The sequence below is a fragment of the Vulpes lagopus genome, chromosome 7, assembly GCF_018345385.1.
Source record: "Vulpes lagopus strain Blue_001 chromosome 7, ASM1834538v1, whole genome shotgun sequence".
NCBI classification, from domain to species: domain Eukaryota; kingdom Metazoa; phylum Chordata; class Mammalia; order Carnivora; family Canidae; genus Vulpes; species Vulpes lagopus.
The window spans coordinates 81,296,481-81,310,581 of NC_054830.1; the positions used below are offsets into that span (position 1 = coordinate 81,296,481).

General features: G+C 43.7%; 1 protein-coding gene across 4 annotated transcripts in view; it reads right to left on the bottom strand.

Annotated features, from left to right (window-relative positions):
* Nucleotides 1-13,506, bottom strand: part of PHF24 (PHD finger protein 24) — a 28,544-nt gene extending 15,038 nt beyond the window's left edge. For 2 of the 4 annotated variants that reach the window (XM_041764481.1, XM_041764480.1), the window contains exon 1: nt 13,038-13,143. The gene's annotated coding sequence lies outside the window, so the exon portion shown is untranslated. Of the gene's footprint in view, nt 1-12,660; nt 12,799-13,037; nt 13,144-13,362 lie in introns of those variants that run through there. The other 2 variants (XM_041764483.1, XM_041764482.1) reach the window with 2 other exon arrangements.
* Nucleotides 13,507-14,101: the final 595 nt, after the last annotated feature.

Genomic DNA, 14,101 nt, shown 5'->3' on the forward strand with positions numbered 1-14,101 from the left:
TGGACCGAAGAAGGCAGGCGCTAAACCAATGAGCCACCCAGTAGTCACCAAATAAAGTCTTAATATACATAATATCTGATGACAACTGTATCTTCTTTCCAGAAACAAGTATCACATGCATCATAGTGGTGCAAATTTCCACCCTGCTTGGAACTGCCCTGCCATCAATTGTTACCAAAGAAACATAATCCATATTTTTTAATTTATAAACTGATAAGAAAGGAAGTATCCCCTCTCCCTATTTGTAAAGTATGTTTTTAAAATTAAAGTACACGACTAAGGAATTTTTTTTTTTTTAAAGATTTTCAGTAAACTCTACACCCATGTGGGGCTCAAACCCATACCTTGAGATCAAGAGTTGCAAATTCCACTGAGTCAGCCAGGTGGCCCAGGAACATTTACTTTGAATAAGTAACTATCTTTTATACAGGACAGTGGCAAAGAAGACTTAGGAAAAATTTATTGATTAAATTCAGGAAACTGTGTTCATCTTAAGGTGTTCATGCCCCGGGGACAGTTTTTTAAAGAAGATTTATGTAAGAGAGAGAAAGAGAATGAATGTGAGTGAACAAGTGTGAGCATGGGGGTGGCAGAGGGCGGGGGTGAGAGAGAATCTCAAGCAGACTCCCTGCTGAGCGTGGAGACTGACTGGTGGGGGGTTTGATCTCATGACCCTGAGATCATGATCTGAGCTGAAATCAAGAGCTGACTTAACCAACTGAGCCACTGAGGCACCCCCCAGTGGACAATTAATAAATTGTGATTAAGAAAATCCTTTTTTGGGGGAGCTTAGATGGCTCAGTTGGTTAGGTGGCTGACTCTTGCACCCCAATGTTTATAGCAGCAATGACCACAATAGCCAAAATATGGAAAGAGCCCAGATGTTCATCAACAGGTGAATGGATAAAGGAGATAAAGAAGATGTAGAATATATATATATATATATATATATATATATATATATATACATACATACAATGGAATATTACTCAGCCATCAAAAGAATGAAATCTTGTCATTTGCAATGACATGGATAGAACTACAGGGTATTATGCTAAGTGAAATAAGTCAGAGAAAGACAAATACTGCATGATTTCACTCATATGTGGAATTTAAGAAACAACAGATGAACATAGGGAGAGGGAAGGAAAAATAAAATCAGATTAAAACAGAGGAGGAGGCAAACCGTAAGAGACTTATAACTGTAGGAAACAAACAGGGTTGATGAAAGGAGGTGGGTGGGACAATGGGGTAACTGGATGATGGGCATTATTAAGGAGGGTGCTTAATGTAATGAGCATTGGTTTTACATGCAACTGCTGAGTCACTAAATTCTACCCCTGAAACTAATAGTATACTGTATGTTAACTAAATTGAATTTAAATAAAAAAAAAAAAAAGAGGAGTGAGGCACACAGATGGCTCAGTGGTTGAGCATCTGCCTTAGGCTCAGCTCTTAGGCTCAGGTCGTGGTTCCTGGGTCCTGGGATCAAGCCCGGAGAGTAGAGATTCGGGCTCCCTGCTCAGTGGGGAGTCTGTTTCTTCCTTTCCCTCTGCTGCTCTGCTTGCTCTGTCTCTGTCAAATAAATAAAGTCTTTAAAAAAATAAATTAAAAAGAATTTCATGTGATCTAATGAGGATATCCAGCTTGATGGGGGTGGGCTTTAGAGAGGAGAGTATGGTGTATATTAGAGTTTTTGCTGAAGCTGTGGATCCAGAGGATTTTTAAAAATATTTTATTTATTTATTTGAGAGAGAGAGAGAGGATGAGCAGGGGGTGGTGTGAGGAGAGGCAGAGGGAGGAGAAGCAGACTCTCTCCTGAGCAGGAAGTCCAATGTGGAGCTCGATCCCAGGACCCCAAGCTCAAGACCTGAGCCGAAGGTAGACACTTAACTGACTCAACCACCCAGGCACCCCAAAGGATCCAAAGGATTCCTGAAGAGGTTGGGTCTATAGTCTCCAGAAACTGCCCACATGCCTCAAGACACCAGCTGTGCTCTATGATTAGAAGGGAAAGCAAGTCTCCCACTTAAAACAAGAGGAACAGGCATAACAATACCACACCAAGAGGGAGAATGTAAAACTGACACACACTGTGGACCTTCATGATCAATTATTATTTCCAAGGCTACAGGATTTCCTCAGAAACTTTCATGGTATGTTTTTTCAAAATTTTTGACTAACTCATAGTAAGAAATACAGTTTATGATGTGACCCTGTATACACATAGTTATAAACATGTTCATAGATCTAGAACTGAACCCAAAATTTTGTGAACAAATCCTACTTTTACTACATGTGATGCTCCCTGATATTTTCTACTCTATCCTATTTCATTAAAACAATCCTGATAGTGATGCCCTCAAATAATTTCATGACTTCCCAATGTGTCTGGACCTGCAATTTGAAAATTATAGCCTTAATAATTTTACATTTTTTATTAGAGAACTACACTTTTTGTGTTTTTTTAAAAAGATTTATTTATTTATTATTTATGAGAGAGAGAGAGAGAGGGAGAGAGAGAGAGAGAGAGGCAGAGAGAGAAGCAGGCTCCATGCCAAGAGCCCGACACGGACTTGATCCCGGGACTTGATCCCGGGACTCCGATCATGCCCTGGGCCAAAGGCAGGTGCCAAACCGCCGAGCCACCCAGGGATCCCCCACTTTTTGTGTTTTGATTTAAGGATGGTTACTACTAAGAGGTAAGGACAACATTGTGGAGTAGAAGGTAAGCTTTCCCCTTGACTACTGTGGTGCAAGAATAGAATTCTCGGGCAGCCCCGGTGGCACAGTGGGTCAGCCCTGCCTGCAGCCCAGGGCGTGATCCTGGAGACACGAGATCGAGTCCCATGACAGGTTCCCTGCATGGAGCCTGCTTCTCCCTCTGCCTCTTGCTCGCTCTGTGTCTCTCATGAATAAATAAAGTAAAATCTTTAAAAAAAGAATAGAATTCTCAAGCTTAAGAGTTTGTGGTTCTAAAACTGATGGTTACCAGAGGAGAGGTGGGTGGGGGGATGGGTGAAATAGGTAATGGAGATTAAGGAGTGAACTTGTGATGAGCACTAGGTTATATATGGAAGTGTTGAATCACTATATTGTACACCTGAAACTAATAAAACACGTTAACTATATTGAAGTTAAACTTTAATAAAAAAGAGAGCCTCAGCGGTTTGGCACCTGCCTTTGGCCCAGGGCGCGATCCTGGAGTCCCAGGATCGAGTCCCGCTCAGGCTCCTGGCATGGAGCCTGCTTCTCCCTCCTCCTGTGTCTCTGCCTCTCTCTCTATGTGTATCATAAATAATAAATAAATAAATAAATATTTAAAAAGAGAGCCTACAGTTCTAACAGAGATGGACAGCTATTAATATACCTTTGAAGAAGACCCTACTCTATATGAGAGGCTGATCCTCTTTGACCTGTGCACAAATGTAAAAGAATATTATTGTAGCAATTTGTTTACAATGATAAAAAGGTGGAAAAAACGTCAATAGAATTATTAAATACCCTGAAATATTCATACCATAAAGAGAGAAAAAAATGATTTAATCCAATAGGAATGCAAAGATCACAGCAATGATCCTCATTAGTTTGATCCTGCAAGTGGAGTATATCTGAATTCCAGGAGGAAAGGAGACATAGTGGATTGAAAAAGCATATTAGTTATAATATATAATATATGTTTTATCTGTAAAGCAAATATTAAAAGTATTTTTTTTTTTTTTTTTTGGTAACACAGACTCAAAACAGCAGAGCTTGACAGTGTCCTCTTGGCTGCTGGGGAGATACTAAAGTACTAGCTTTCTAAATAGTCTGGGGCAGCCCCTTCCCAGAAGCTGTGTTATAAGTTTTAGGGAGTAGTTGTAAGACATTTAAGTTAATCAGCAAGAAAGTATGGGTTGAAAGAAAAAGTTATGAAATGCTTATTTGGAGACTGAGAGTAACCATACAAAATTCACTTTTTCAAGAATGGTTCATTGAAGGAAAATCAATGGTATGCATTTAGTTCTTATTGGCTTTTTTTTCAGATAACATAATAAAAGTTCTCAACAAAGGCCAAAGAGGAAGGTTACTCTGTAAGTGAACTGAGTCATTAATAGTTTATCAGCAAATTAACCACAGGCATCTCCCAATACACTGTAGTCCTGCTGCAACCCATTATTATCTGTAAGGAGAACAAGAATCACTATTAAGCTATCTTAGTTGTTAATGATGTCATTGCAGTGGTTTGGGGAGTTGATCTTTAAAGGAATTTCAATGAAGACTGAAGATGACATCCACCAGCAAAACAAACATAAAAACAAATTAAAAACCACTTTCCATTCCTGACCACAGGATCCTGGAGTACTGCTACTGCTTTTTCCTGAGATGATTCCGTTTTCTAGGCCACTTTATGCTTATAAGGGCAGAAAATGTAGAGCAGAATCATCGAAAAGAAACCATCAAAATATAAACAAGACCCCAAGTCATTGTGAATCGACATAGCTTTGATTTTGAGAGTAAATTGTGAGAACACAATAGCAGTAGGCTTCAAAGAATGAGGTTAAAACTCTTAGTGCTTAATGGAGAGGATCAAACCTGTATGACACCTTGATTAAAAGCAAGTGTGCTGAAATAGCCATGATGTGCACCTGGGTGTTTGAGAAATTAACAAAATCAGTTCAATTTCTGGAGAAACAAATGGTAGTGATTAGTGATGGGTAAATCAAATGCCTGGTGAGAAAAACCTGGCCTTTCCTGTGCTGAGGAAGCCCTGAGTGAGTTAAAAAGAAATCAAGTTGTATAAATAAATAAAAAAATTAAAAAACAAAACTTCTAAAAAAAAAAAAAAAAAAAAAGAAATCAAGTTGTAAAGATCCCCATAAATGATCACTAATGATTACTTCTTTGGCTGGTGGGTAGAATCGGGTTTTCTGTCTTCCTAACAGGATGAAAAGAAGGATAAAAAGACTTTGTCTCAAGGATGATTTGATTGCCAGAGAATTTGTGGTATCTAAGAAAGGCTTTGAAAAAACCTTGGTGGGGGGCAGGAGCAGGTGGTGATGAATAACAGAGGGACATGAAGGTAGAATAGGCTGTTTGGCTATATGATCTGGAGGAAATGAAAACAGAAGATAAAACCAAAATCTTTCTTTGGCTAAGAGAAGTCTGTCTAGATGTATTTGTCAGGCAGTAAGATATATGTGGGCAGCTTGGAGTATGTATTTGCAAGACACACCCATTCTCTAGAGCACATGCTTACAACACAGAATATTTATAAGGGCAGAGTGGTGGGAGTAAGAGGGGGAAGGGTTGCTCCCTAATAGGAGCTGGTAGAAAAATAAGGAAGGGGAAGGCAGCTAGGGAACCTCTTCCCTAGCTCTCTATAAAGATTTGTACTTGAGAGGCACCTGGCTGGCTCTGTTGCTGGAGCATGTGAATCTTGATCTTGGGATTGTGAGTTTGAGCCCCATCTGGAGTGTAGAGAGTACTTAAAAATAAGATCTTTTTAAAAGATTTTATTTATTTATTTGTGAGAGAGAGAGAGAGGCAGAGACACAGGCAGAGGGGAGAAACAGGTTCCATGCAGGGAGCCTGAAGTGGGACTCGATCCCTGGCCTCCAGGATCACGCCCTAGGCTGAAGGCGGCGCTAAACGCTGAGCCACCCAGGCTGCCCTAAATATAAAATCTTAAAAAATTTGTAACTGTGAGAAGCCTGGGGAGCAGCCCTAACAAGGCAGGAGTCTCCTTGTTTGGCATGCTAAATGTAAAGTACATTTACTTTACTTGCATTCATCTGATTCTTTTTTTTTTTTTTTTAAGATTTTATTATTCATGAGAGACACACAGAGAGATGCAGAGACACAGGCCGGGGGAGAAGCAGGCTCCTTGCAAGGAGTCTGATGTGGGACTCAATCCCAGGACCAGGATCATGCCCTGAGCCAAAGGCAGATGCCCAACCACAGAGCCACTCAGGCGTCCCGATCTGACTCTTTTTTAAAAACATTTTATTAAGGGGATCCCTGGATGGCTCGGCGGTTTGGCGCCTGCCTTCGGCCCAGGGTCAAAGTGGAGTGGTCCTGGAGTCCTGGGATCGGGTCCCACGTCGGGCTCCCTGCGTGGAGCCTGCTTCTTTCTCTGCCTGTGTCTCTGCTTCTCTCTGTGTCTTTCATGAATGAATAAATAAAATCTTAAAAAAAAATAAACATTTTATTTTGTATCCTGAAATTTACTGAATTCATTTATCAGTTTTACTAGTTGTTTTGGAGGAATTTCAGGGTTTTCTATATATAGTATCAGGTCGTCTGCAAATAGTAAAAGTTTTACTACTTCTTTACCAATCTGAATGACTTTTATTTCTTTCACCTGATTCTTCGTATAGGACTGGCAACTGTTTGAAAAAGGCTCAAAAACATCTAAAAGTGGGATCCCTGGGTGGCGCAGCGGTTTGGCGCCTGCCTTTGGCCCAGGGCGCGATCCTGGAGATCCGGGATCGAGTCCCACGTCGGGCTCCCGGTGCATGGAGCCTGCTTCTCCCTCTGCCTGTGTCTCTGCCTCTCTCTCTCACTGTGTTCCTATCATAAATAAATAAAAAAATTAAAAAAAAAACATCTAAAAGTGATTGTCTGGAGGTTATGAAGGCTTTCCTAGGTGGGAACAAGGCAAAGAAAAAACCTTTGAGTAGAGGCACAAGGGCTGAGCAGTTAGAAAAAGGAATCTCAGATCTTCAGTGATATGAAGAGAGAAAAATTTAGATGATTCCCACTGTCTTCCACAGAGCATGGGTTCTAAAAATCTTTGTTGAGGGCAGCCCCGGTAGCACCGCCTGCAGCCTGGGGTGTGATCCTGGACACCCAGGATCGAGTCCCACATCAGGCTCCCTGCATGGAGCCTGCTTCTCCCTCCGCCTGTGTCTCTGCCTCTCTCTTCTCTCTCTCTGAATGAATAAATATATCTTAAAAAAAATAAGAAAAAATAAAAATCTTTGTTGAATGAATGTTGTAGAGATGACTGGACAACATAAAAAGTTTGAGATCATGGTATCAGTACCCTTTCTCTTCCTCAAAGTTGGCCAGAGAGACCAAAGAAAGTAAATCTTCAGAGCTCACTTCTAAAACCTACGAAGTCACCAGCTCATTTCATCACATCTACTCTGCTTCCCTAAAGGAGGACCCTGAATGGTAGTTTGGAACTAGCACGGATGAGAACAGGTAATCATGGTAGTTATAGGTGATTTCTTTGACCACAGGGGAGAGCTACAGAATTTTGGAATTTAGCTAGTTTGTAAAAACACAGTAAGAGATAATATTACCAAGGTCAATGGTCCCCTGCATTTATGCTGTATCCTGTGGCACTGTGGCCTGGCCCACAGGAGGGCTACTGCCCTATGACCATGTGTAGGAAGCTTGAAAATGTATCTTCTCCCTCCTGAGTTTGAGTTGGAGAAATTTAGTATGAGCAACATCTGCACACGAGGGTGAAAAATTTCAAGGTTGTGGACAACTGGTTCCAGGAAGCATGTTACCTAAAAGATTGAGAACCTTGAGGAAAGACACGTACTTAACATAGAAGGTAATTTGCCACAAGGATATGGAAAACCGCAGAACCAGGGGCTAAGAAAGGCAAAATCTATAGCACAGCCTCTAAGCTCACTATAGACATCAACATCAATCTCAAGACTTTAAAAAGCCAATAAAAAGAGTTTTGATTTAGGAATACAGTGTCTCATGACACTGCTCTGGGATCCCTGTTCATAGTCAGCCATTCTGTGGCCTAGCAGTAGCTTACAGATTAATTTTAGTTTTCATGTCTGCAGACCTTGAAGGGGTCTACCTAGTACCTCCCTGTCTTTCTCCATTCCCCCTATTTATCCAGCACAGTAGTACTGGCTTCAGTTAGTCCAGAGACAGTCATCCCCCAACTGCACAGGGCTCTTTTGGGGTTTCCAAGCAGCAGAAGAGCTAAAGACTAAAACTATCTCCACTCTGCTCAAGAGAATAAGACATGACAGAGGTCGTGTTTTTAATATTTACTGAAAGCCAACAAAGCCCTAATATACATGAGAACAAAATTATGGCATGATCCTCAGCCTCTGGGGGCTTGGGGTGAGTCTTCATGAAGAGCTACAGTGCTGGTTTCCCACAGAAGCAGAGCAACAGTTAAGAAATAGCACACTATCAGTGATTGGCTGGTATGACTGCATTTAGCAAGCAGAGCTTTTCAGCAAGATGGAGAGGCACTCCCTGTTCTCTGCTGTGGGCTTCTGAAGCAGAGATTCAACTCATTTAATGAACTTATTACAACTTAATTATCTTTACTTGTTTACTGATTCTACAAATATATGCTGGGTGCAGCCTACTATGTGTCAGGCACAAATCAGGCACTTAATAACTTGGTAGAATGAACAAATGGAATCTCAGCCTGTAAGAATGCAGTGTACATGCATGTGTAGGGGGCATGAGTGTAGGATTTTTAAAAAAGGTGTTGCTTGAGCTAAATTTTGAAATATGAGTGGGAGTTACCCGAATGGCTTAGGAAAAAAAAAAAAAGGCATTCCAGGAAGAGGTAAGAGCACATGCCAAGGCATGGATTGCTATACGGGGACTCCATCATAGCTTAGATGGTATGAAGCCAGCTGGTTGCTGGATACAAATAGGCAAGGAAAACTGCCTTCATGTTATGAATCAGCCCAAAAAACTGGTTTGAGACAGTAAGCTGAAAATACTTATTTAGAAGGGAATATGTGTTGGGATTTCAGGAGGAAAAAAACACAGAGAACTGAATTTTCTGAGGCCAGGTAGTAGGATAGCCCTGATAAGTACCAGGGCTGATCAGTGAGCACATTGCTTGGCCTCTGGAGCCAACAAGAAACTCCTCTCATAGCCTGAGAGCTGGTAGGTGGTGACTGTAGTGAATCACTGGGGCTTTCCCTCTGGGAGACCCATAAACTTGATTAAGAGACTTAAAAAAAAAAAATAGAGAAAGTGATCCAGGCAGCCCACACGCTGTTGTTTTAGTGAGAAGACTCTAGTAAGAGGAAACATGCCTCAAAAACAAATAGAAATAATGTATGTAAAAGGGCTTTAACTACAACATGTTATCCAAATATGTTACTATCATTATTATCCTAAGAAGCTAAGAGTATGGCCAGTTCACTCAAAGCATATGGGAACAAGTAATTTTGGCAGGGCAATGGCAGGGAGTTAACAATGGAGCTGCCAGAGGAGGCACAGAACAGCAGTTGCATTTCAGTGATGCCTAGGAAAAAGCATAGTCTACATTGATTCCTATACTCAGTAAAACTGTAATTTCCCCCTTAGTTTTCTTACTCTATAGTAAATAATTAGGGAAATGCAGACTGATTCTATGAGAACTTCTCAAGGGCAAGCAACAATCATATTTATCTAGCATAGTGCCTGGCAAATAGCACTTAATAAGTATCTGTGAGTCTCTGAGGGGATTGCTGGAAGGAGAGGATGGAGAGGGATGCTATAATGGAAAAAATAATGTCTCCAGCTACAAATTGATGGTCTTGGTTTCTTGGTCCAAAGCTGGTAAGCAATTCCTGTCAGAACTTGGTCATTAAGATTGAGGGGTGGAGTGAATGATGATATTCCCATCAGAAATGGATAAATCAATTTGAGAAATGAAGATAGCAGAAATCAAGAGTACTGATGGAGAAAAGCAGGTGAGACTAGAAGATAATAGATTCTGTAAAGAGAAAGGAAACTATTTGCATAAATATGATCCACTTAGGAACAGGTTTACTGGAAAAAATAAAGGGAGTGTGGGAAATGGGCTGGAGAAAGAATTACTATTCATTTTTGAGGAAAAGGAAGCACTGTCAAAAATACGTAAAATATAGGAGAAAGAAAACTTTAAGAATGTGATCAGAAGATGTGGAAAATTAAAGGTTAAAAAAATCTGTAAGTTAACCCCAGATATATCTGTGTACATGCAAGTGAAATTCTCTCCCTTTTTATTTTCCTATGGAGGAAAATTTTTTTGTTTTTTGTTATTGTTTTTTTTAGTAAATTAAGGCAACTTTGTGACACCCCTCACATCCATTCTGGAATGATTTGACTTATGTTGTGATTAGGGGAGAGTTAGATGGTATTCCTAGGATTTTTGTAATCTTTATGTTTACCCAAACTTGGACATCAAGGAGATGACATTGAAGGTCCAGTATTTGGGGAGTACCTAAAGCCATCAAGCAATTTTTCTAGGGACATGCGGAGGGTGTGACACCAAAAGCCCTCAATGAAAAGACCATCTAGAAAAAAACCCCAATGATGTATTCTGGAGTAAGACGATATTTGCAGGCTTGATTCTTCTGATTTTCTTTAAAAAATATGGATATATCTATATATCTCCATATCCCTATTTATTTTGGTGTGTTAAGCTGATGAAAGGGGTTTGAACTGAAAGGGGATTAATAACTCTGTAATGGGGAGGTGATTAACTAATATAAACCTTTGTCAGAATTTACTCCACTGAGGGAGCTATGCATGAGCGGCCACACCCATGCTTCAGGCAGCTATTGAGTTAAATAGAAAAGCTAACAATTGGTAAATCAGGTTGTTTTGTTTTCTCACAAGCCTTATCCTTCCTAAATAACCCTAGGAGCCCAAGGAAGCCACTTCTATTAAAGGAGGATGTCACTAGGTTTGGCTTTGTGGAAGGATAGAAAGGGGAACAGGAAAACTCTCAATGGTTCTCTGGTGAATTACACTGCTTACTTCCTTCACCACTCTATTTTTTGGACAAGAAACCAGAATATCTCATTGGTCCCAAATTTGCACCCTTGGAATTCAGGTGGAATTAAAGCACTACCACAGCCAAGGGGGTGAGATGAGAGTGCATCACTATATCAGGTGCAGACCCTTTGCCCTCCCCAGACAATGCGCTTCCAAAAAGTCTTCCTTGGCTCTGCACCTGTTCTGCCTCCTCATCATGCAGAGGCATTTTTTGGAAAGTGTCCTGCGTGTTATCTGTGGAACAGTGTTTGTGGTGCAGTAGTTAGATGGCCATAAAGGCACTGAATCACACTTTCTAAAAGTTACCCTGTCTCTCCCTCTGCTCCCTCAAGGATTCCGTAAACTGAGACAGTGGTCTTAGAACACCAGCCTCTGAAGGGTTCTAGTTCCCCAGAGCAAGTCCTATCAAATACCACACCCAGAGGCCTCTCCCAGACCCAATTAAGTCGGAGAAACCCAGAGGCATGGTTACAGTTGGGTTGCCAGTGAAGGAAGCTACACCCTGAAATCTGGGGTTTAGGTGGAAATCACTTCCTGCAGCAGTCTCATCCCCAATTAAGCTGTCCACATTCACTTATTTAATCATCACATTTACTAACCATATACTACTACTGCAAAGCCCTACACTTGGTATCTGTTTTCTTTAAGATTTTATTTATTTATTCATGAGAGAGACAGAGAGAAAGGCAGAGACACGGAGATGGAGAAGCAGGCTCCCCACAGGGAGCCCGATATGGAACTCAAACCCAGGACCTAGTACGCCCTGAGCTGAAGGCAGATGCTCAACCGCTGAGCCACCCAGGCATCCCTACACTTGGTATCTTAAAGCAACTTAATAAATTTACATTCTTGCTTCTGCCTCTCCTTGATACTTTTTCCTAAATAAGCTTTAAAAAAGCAGATTTCATGATTCCAAGCTTTGTGACCTTGGACAAATTGCTAAACCTCTCTGAGTTTAAAGCGCTTAATGTTTAAAAGGAGATAATCTCATAATGTTTTTGTAACGTTTATATGAGATGTTAGTATCCCTGGCATGGTACTTGGCACATAGGTGCTCAATAATCCTACATATCCTTTGTCCTTCCTTCAAAGGGGTTTCTCTTCCAGGACCAGCCAGGATCAATTACTCCACCTCATCTTAACTGCTTGCTTATGGACAGTCGAGCCCAGGGCCTCAAGTCTCCCATCTTTGCTTCAGAGGCCTCAGTGGTCCTCCCTTCCCCTATGCCCTTTGCTCTAAGAGAAGTTCCTGCCTCCACAAATTCCAGCCTGGAGCCAATCTGGGCTACCACGGAGAATACATTTCTAACGGGGTTGCGGGGAGGAATGGACAAAGGCAGCAGCCCCGCAGGGGCTTGGAGGGACACAACTTCGGGCACACTGACCCCTAGAGAAGTCAAGGCCAAAGTCCTTTGGTGCATATGGGGAAGTTACTCCTGGCCTAGATCCCATAGCAGCCTCCTCTCCTTCCAGTCAGATTCATTCCTTCCGGCAGTTCTAGCGCTCAGCCTAAGGTATTCCTTCACACAGGAGTCCTCTGTGCGGTCCAGCTCCACCGCGCAGGCTCCCGAGGCTCCCGTATGTTCTCAAATGGTCTTCCACTGAGACAGCACCAGAGACTACCCTTGGCCTCCGCGAGTTCTACAGACGGTCTGTCTGCGGGGACAGTGCCTCACGCTGCTCCTCAGAGCGAGCCCTGGAGTCCCCCTTCCCACAGGGGTCCTCCATGGGGGCGGCTCCCCGAACCGCCTCCGGGACTCTCCCAGCGGCAGAGGCAGGGACACTCGGGGTTTATCCACTTACACAGGGACTCCCTTAGGGGCTGCTCCCACACAACACCTCACAGTCCCCAAAGGGCTGTCCGCGGCCCGCAGACTCGTCCCTTAGGGTGCCTGCCGAGTCCCCGCCGCCCCCGCCCCCGCTTACCGGGACCGTCAGGGTGCGGGACGCGGGTCCGGGACTGGCGGACTCTACACTGCGCACCCCGCGCCGCCCATGGCCGCTCGGGAGCCGGCGTGCTGGGGCCGAGCGCCGGGAGCAGGAGGCGCAGGCGGAGCAGCAGGCTGAGGCGGCGGCGGCGGCGGCGGCGGCGCGCGCGCCCCAAGCACACCCACCCGCCCCACCCCCCGCCCCGCGCGGCTGCGGCGCGTGCGCCCGCGCGAGAAGACCTCCGCGGGCTGGTGGGCGCGCGCCCCGCCCAGTGCTCCTGAGCCTCGTGCCGCGGCCCTCGGGGCGCGGCTGGCGACCTCGCGTGGGGAGGAGGCGCTGAGACAGCGCAGGAGGGCGGCGGCAGGCTCCGACACCTGTGGGTCCGGGTGCCAGTGGGCACCGTCGACCAGTGTCCGGCTCTGCGGCGCCGGGTCTTCTCGGCAGTCGGGCTGCCAGCGGCAAGGTCAGTGCTGGCCCAGAGGAGGCGTCCCGGGAAGGGGCTCCGCGGCGGCGGCTCTCGGCTCCCGGCTCCCGGCTCCCTCCCGGCAGCCGAGGCGACGCGTCCTGCCACCCGCACCTGCCTGGGGAGGTGAGAATGACTCATCCAGGCGGCCTTGGCCGGAGCCCTTCCCTCCGTCGCCAGACCCTGCTGCAGCGTGAGGGCCTCCGGGCGGGCGACCGGCGCGTTAGGGCGCTCACCTTGGCAGTACCCCACTGCGGAGGGTCCAGATGAGCCTTCACAGAGTGCTCTGCTGGCCCAACTGTTCCTGCGCGCTGTATTCTGAGGTTATTGGTCCTCCATCCCCAGCAGCAGGCAGTACTGTAACGTAACCCACTTTTGCCTGCCGCAGCCTCATCCCTCAGACTATTTGAATAGCCAGCATGTGAGGAGGCCAGCAGTCCTCAGGGATATAACATGCATTACACCAAAGTGCATGCTCTGAAGACGGCAAGAAAAAGATCAAGTCATAAAGCACCTAACAACTAACTATAAAGAAATAAGTGAAGATACGCAAACGATATGCCAAGAACCCTTTGCAATTTCATTTACATCAACACACCTTCATTTTCTTGTGCACTCATACGTGTTTCCAATACAATTCGCGTCATTTTTTGAGCGTCTACTATTTGTTACATACTGTGCTAGGCGGGTAATAGGGGATAAAGACAAAACTCATTTTGTCCTTAACATCTTGGAACTTATCAATAGGGAAGAAGAGCAATATAGTTAGTACTACATATTCATTCCTAACCCCTTTTTTAAAAAAAATTTTCAATTTAATTAACATATAATGTATTATTATTTTCAGAGTAAGAATTTAGTGATTCATCAGTTGAAGTAATCAGCACTTGGGTGTTGTATGCTATCACTTCTAAACGAAGTACCAGGTACTATTCTAAAAACTTTAAATATATCAAGTCATGAATTTTTATACCA